Consider the following 6,691-nt stretch of genomic DNA (forward strand, 5'->3'; position numbering starts at 1 on the left):
GCGGGCCCTCTACGAGGCGGTGTTCCCAGCAGGGGCTGCAGCTGGTGGCGATGCCTGTGGGCCCTCTGCCTCCCCCAAAAGACTCTGCCGCCGCCCCGCTGAGCCCCTGGACGCTGCCGCGCCTGCCGTGGTGGTGGTCTCAGTGAAACATGACCCCCTGCCTCACCTCCTCCCCGAAGCCAATGGGCACAGAAGCACCACCTCACCCACAGTAGTTTCACCTGCTATTGTTTCCCCCACACAGGTAACCAGAAAAAGAAAAAAAAGAAAAAGAAAAAAAAAAAAAGAAAAAAGGTGGTGACCTGGCACCCCATCCCACATGGCCCCCAGTGCACCCCTCCTTCCTTCCCCATCTCCCCCAAGGTTGGGTGCCTGTGCACGCTGCCAGCCTCAGACTGGTGCCTGGGGTAGCTCTTGGTGTTCAGGCACCCAGCAAGCCCGAATGTGAGTTTTCCAACTCTTTCACCCCCCAGTTTTCTCACCCCCTGCTACTGGTCAGGCGGCCGCTTGCTGTGTGCCCATGGGTTGGATGTGAGGCGTGCCCGGGTGCTGCCCTCTTCCCCCTCAGTGGCAGCCCGGATGGCTCAGCCCTCTGGGCTTCTTCTTTCCCTCCTTTTTCTTTCTTTTCCTTTTTTTTTTTCTCTTTTGTTTATATTTTATTTTTATTTTTTTTTGGTGAGAGATGTGAGTTATGAAAGTGGGGCCAAAATAGTAGATAAGGGCGTCAGGTATCATTAGTGTGCGTGGTGTTCTTGATGTGCTAATGAACTATTTGAATAACCTCAAATGCAGGAAACAGCCAGGAGAATACTCAATTACACACTGGTAATGAGGGTGTAATTTTAAACTTCAGAAGTTAACAAGAGGGTTAATACGGCAATTGCATTCATCTTGTATTTGTTTATTTAAAATAGCTCAGTTTCCTGGCACTGGTCCTCTTTTTTCTTTTTTTTTTTCCTCCTTTTTTTTTCTTTCTTTTTTTTTTTTTTCTTTTTTTTTCTTTTTTCTTTTTTAATAAGGCAAATTTGCTTTCGTTGTGTCAGTTGCCATAGCGGTGAAATACACAGTGAGAGCACAACTAGACGGGTTTAGGTGCAGCTGGGCAGCGGAACGAGCCCGGGCGGATGAGGTGCGTTTCGCGGAGGTCCCAGGCGCTGCCGGGCTCTGTGCCCCGACCCCTGCCCTGGGAACCCCCCCTCTGCTGGGCGCCGGCACGTGCCGCTGGTGCCCGCTCCCTGTCCCCTCCGGAAAGAGCTTTTTCCTTGCGGGTTGTTCGAGCGCTGGAGCTTAAACGACTTCCATGAAGCCGCAATCGGCTTGAAGTTTGGGGGGAAAAAAAAAACAAAACAAAAAAAAAATCATTCTCACTAAATCTATGTAAGAGCGCGTGCGGTTCACGTTGTGCCCCATAAAAGCCGGTGTTTTAGGCAAGAACTTTACCGCCGGCTGCCCGACGCGGTTACAAAACCCCTCTGACATTCTTGTGTCAAGTAGGAACAGGGCTCGCAGCCGGAGAGCGCGGCGCTGGGTGAGCACAGGTATATGACATGCCTGAGCTGTTTCCCAAGTGGAAATACCAGTTCTGGACAGACTGACCTTTTCAAAGAGTTTGCCAGCTAATCAACCAGCCTGCAGGCTAATTGGGAGGCGGGGGAAAGGGAGAGGGGGACTTTCTGTGAATGCCTGCATAAGCGTTTATGTTCTTTAAAATACCTGTGACCTCTCCTTTCTAGCAAGAGAGGTTTTTTTCTGACCACTTCAGTGGAGTGCTGTAGTTTGATCTCCTGCTGTGTGTATCTGGTGTCTCTGAATGGCTTAGAGGCTTGATTATGTGCAGATAATGTTTTTGTTCTAGCTCATTATTTCAGGTATAAGCTAATGCGCTTTGCTTAATTTAACCCTAGACTGCTATTTCCCGTGCCTTTAATGACCTTGAAAGTAACTTTGAAACTTCAGGCATAGTTTGGCTTTTCTAGAGCAGCAGCACACGTGAGTATGGGAAGGGGGAACTGGGCAGTTCAGATCCAGTTAGCAGTAACAGAATATGTGTGTCTTTTAACCTGGTAAATGAGGTGTCTTAGTACATTCAGTCATCAGGCTGGAGAGCTGGGTCTCAACGCCTGCCCACAAATCTCTTCACACTTGTATAAAGCTTAGGTGAGGAGAAATCCAGCTGCTGCACTGTTTGGTGCAGAGCTGCAAAGCTTCCTGTGTGAAGCTTTCGGAGCTGTAATTCTCATTAGTGGTGGGCTATGGGGAGAAAGAGGGAAATATCTAAAATAGATTATAAACTACACAGGCATGTGCTGTTTTCTGAAGTGTGTCAAGAAAGAAAGTGAACAATCAGCAAAGATGCTACACAGGGTGTGGGGTGTTCCTGTAATTGTATGGAAATGTTCATCTTCACTCACAATTTAATGAGCTAAACATGCTGCCCAGCCACTTCTGTAGCTGAATCTTGCCTTCGTTACAAAACTCAGTCTTTAGGAAAAGTGTATTTTTATTTTTTTTTTCCTTTTTAATCACCTGTTCTTCTTGGGTCAGTTTTAACTTATGGACCTCTGGGATGTGACAAAATGAAAAACACTGACTGTGGAATAGATTTCCTTGGGAGAATGTTAATGCTAAACTTTTTCTCCCTATCTACCTTTTATAATAGTTACTTTAATCAAGGTCCAGGGCATTTCCTGGGGAAATTAATGACTGGCCAGAGTTAATGGCCCAAGGCATTGCCTCAAGTCATCAGCTGTCCCAGCTAGTCATTAATCCCCAGGAAATGCCCTGGACCTCGATCGTTACTGCTTAATAAATAAAGACCTTCCAGGCCTTTTTTCTGAATACATCTGATCAAATCATGTGATGTGAAATTCTGCTGTTGACAAATATTCCTGATTCCTTGAAAACTTGAAGGTCCTAAGTTTGTGGTTTGTTGGTCATCTTTGTAATTATTCTTCCAAGGAACAGATTCTGCTGCCCTTGTAGTCTTCTGCAATATTCTGTTGAATAAATGCTGGTGTGATGAGTGGGTTTCTTAGCATGCATCTGTGCTCTATTTTATATCATTAATCATGGAAATGGTTAAATGAAGGCACTAAATGGGATGTCTTCAATTTGCACTGACTACAAATTTTAAGACTGAACAAGGATGCTAATTTTATGCTTTTCTGTTGTGGTTGCTCCCATCTTCTGTTTTAGCCCCAAGATGTCTTTTCAATGCTGGGCTTGTAGGAGCCTCCTCTAGAGTTTAGGGAAAGGTATGTTCAGTGTTCATCTTGATCCAACTATTGCTTTAGGTTGCAGCCTTGAGAGCAGCATTTATAGAGTGTATTTTAAGCACTGTGCCATCATGGCACAACTTTCATTTCAGTCCTTATTTGCTCTGAAGTGTAGCAATTTTCCTGCCACTGACAGCAGTACTTCAGTTCAAGTTGATGACAGAGGGATGTAATTTGGCTGTTGTTAGTCTCTCGTGTTACTGCAAGATGAACAATAGCTAAAGTTTAAGCTTTTGATGCTACAGTGTGGTGGTAGCTGTTCATTTATAGATGTGGTACACATTGAACTTACTATGGTAGTAATAGCCAAAAATAGGTCTAAGAAAATACATTGGCTTCTGCCATGGGTGAGGAGAGTTGTATGTCACTTGAATATGCTTCTGTTATGTGGGTTCTCTCACTCAGTCTGGTTTCTCTGGGCTGCTTGTGAAGAGCTGCATCAGCTATTAAGATACCTACCAGTCATTAAAACATCACCCATGTGCATTTGTCCTGGCTGTTTCCTCCTGTTTTAAATCCAGATCTGGGTTGTTGTTTTCTTTTGATCTGGCACATGTCTTTTTGTTGCCTTTCACTCTCTCTGAAGAGCTTACTTTGACCAGAACCAGAGATCTCGTTCTGACTGTAGGTTTCACAGAGGAAGGCAAAATAGTAGCACATGATGAATTTAAGTAGGCAGCATAAATCAAAGTAACTAATAAGTTAGTCTAGCTCTTTCTAGTCTTTGGGTTTTTTTAAACGTGGCTAAGAGTCTTTCTGCTTGATCTTTGGTCTGGGAGTAGCCTACATTTGCATAAAATGGCCACAAAAAAGGTTTGTGTTCTGTACAGATGTCTGTAGTACTCTGACTAGAATCATCATTATGTGCTTTCCAAGTATACAGGGTAGGAGAAAGCCTCAGACAGCGTCAGGGAAGGATGCTTAGGATGGCAGTGTTAGGATGCTAGGCTTTATTTCTATACAGATAATAGATGAGGCAATACCCCTATCTTAAAGGCTTAAAGTACAGCAGCTGTTAAGGCTGATGACTGCTAAACACCTTGTTAATTCTTGTGTCAGTACTTCTGCTGATCTGGTTTCAGAGGTTAGTACTGGCTGCCCTACTACCTAGTTAGTGCCATCGTGTTTGACTAATGGATTGTTCCAAGTTGAAAGAAAATCCAGGATTTGCTTCATGTCTTTTAAAATAAAAACATGGACGTTAAAATCTTAAAAGTGTGAGGATTTAAGGAGGTGTAGGAACTGTGCCTACTTCAGAGGCTTCCAGTTCATGGTTGTTTGTGGCTTTTTTAATGGTGGAGATTTTCACCTTCTAAGTTACAGATCAAGGAAGTGATTAAGTGAAGGATTCCTGATAGTCATCAAAATTGCTCTGAAATCACTGGGAGATGGGGTAAGGTAGCAGGGGTGTAAAATATCATCCTCAAAGACAACTTTCCTATCAATCTTCCAAGTGAAACACGTGAATCCTGGCTATTGCTCTCTTTGGTGGAAGTTGATGTTGTTTGTAACTTCTAATGCTTCTAAAGGTAATTGAACAGAGATTAATTTGTTTTGTTCTGGTTTTTTTTTATGCGTGGCGTTTTTTTTTTGTTTGTTTTGTGTTGTGGGTTTTTTTTTTTAAGATAGTAGGATGTTCCAGGCTATGTTACTTATAACTGAGTTTTGGTAGTCATGTGACTGTTTCCCCAAATGAGTGCAAGAAAAGCAGAATTCTGTATTAAGAGATTAGGCTTAGTGGTCATGTATACAGTGTTTGGGACCGTATGTGCACTGAAGCGAATGAAGGGAACTGGTTTTTCTTTCCTAGACTGAAGTCGGTCCCTTTTGGTTCAGCTATTAGTGAGGGAGTTGATTTAAGGTGACTCAGAAGAAGTCTTCACAGAAGATCTGAGAATGGTGTTTCAATACACACATTTAGAATTCTGGTTGTGGAGTTTAAATAATACTATTTTTGTAGGTCCTCTTAATTGTATTGGCACAATTAAATTTTATAACTATTTCAGTTGTTGGTTTCTTCCACTATTGCTTTAATTTTCAAAATATTTTTACTTATTAGAATTTAGATTCCTTTTATTTAGTTGCATCATGAGAGCAAGATAACTTTCTTGGTTCAGCCTTCAGTGATGGTAAGAATGCAAGAGGTGATATGTTTTGTATAATGCAAATGAAGACAATCTTTTTAGTACAATTAGAAGGGAAAAATCAGCATTGTTGAAGCCCTGCTGTATTTTTACACTTAATTCTATAGAATCTGAAATTACTATGTTGGTACTCTTCCTCGGTGCACATCAAAGATAAAATGCACAAACTTAAAGGCAGCAGAGAGCTTTTTTTAACAAAAAGTCTTCTGTGATTATCCTGGAAGAGATTTCCCATTGCTCACTGTTCTCCTTACAGAGAGCAAGAGATCAGAAACTGTTCAGTCTAATTGGTGAGTCTGTGTGACAGTGAGCTGCCTTATTTCATGTATGGTGTAGAAATAAATGAGTGCTTAAACCCTTTGAAACACACCACTACTGCAAAAGCCATAGGCTGTAATTAAATTGAATATGGGGTTGTATTGTCTTTTGCCGTGGGCTATAAACTTGATAACAGACCATGGTACACCCACTATTGTGTTAGAAGCTGGAACCTAATTAGTGATGATGTAGATTTTCAGTTACTTTCGAAGTCCTTCTCTTCATCTCTTCTCCCCATGTCCTTTCTTTTTTTTTTTAATTATTTTGCTTTTCTGTTACTGAAGCAATAAATGCACCCTTCTTTTCAGAAGGAAACTGTTAAGGGCATGTAGCCAAATATGTATGTGCAAGATAATTTTTTATCATATTTTGGATTCAAGGGACAAATGTTGGTAACTGCATTTTATCTGATGTAGAAGAGATTTATTAGTGTTGTGATAGTAAAAATATATAATCATGTTTCCAGGGAATGCTTTCTAAGTCTCTTCCAGGCATTTAAGGAGGGGAGTAAGGAAGAGATTGGAACTTCTCATAATACCTTGATCTAAAAGTAACACTGGAAGATGTACAACTGAATTCTGTTCTGGTTAGTTTTGGGGGATTATCCACAAGGAAATAGGGCTCTTCTGGGTTTTTAGAAATTCACATGCTTTTGCACTCAGCCAGTTTTACTCAGTTGATCTGAAAACCTTCAAACTTGCTAGGGACTTAATCCCTAATGAGGACAAGTGCCTTTGATGTGCTCTTAATACCATTTTTGGTTGGGGAAATAATCAAAGTTGTAGTGCACAGATGCAGTATGTACACTTCCAGTAAATTCTTAGTTAATTGATATGCTTATTTATTGTATGCATCTGTACACCTCGGTATCTAGGACACATCATTCATTTGAAACTGAGTGAATTTTTAAATCCCTATTCACTTTACAAATGTATGAAAACACTTCCCCCCCCC

At 41.6% G+C, this 6,691-nt stretch overlaps 1 protein-coding gene across 1 annotated transcript in view; it reads left to right on the plus strand.

The window, feature by feature from the left end:
- LOC104396924 (BTB/POZ domain-containing protein KCTD1) overlaps positions 1–6,691 on the plus strand; it is a 67,041-nt gene continuing 60,350 nt past the window's right edge. The window contains exon 1 of the mRNA XM_010006833.1: positions 1–244. The gene's annotated coding sequence lies outside the window, so the exon portion shown is untranslated. The remainder of the gene's footprint in view (positions 245–6,691) is intronic.

This window comes from Chaetura pelagica, unplaced genomic scaffold (assembly GCF_000747805.2).
Source record: "Chaetura pelagica isolate M959 unplaced genomic scaffold, ChaPel_1.0 scaffold109, whole genome shotgun sequence".
Taxonomy (NCBI): Eukaryota; Metazoa; Chordata; class Aves; order Apodiformes; family Apodidae; genus Chaetura; species Chaetura pelagica.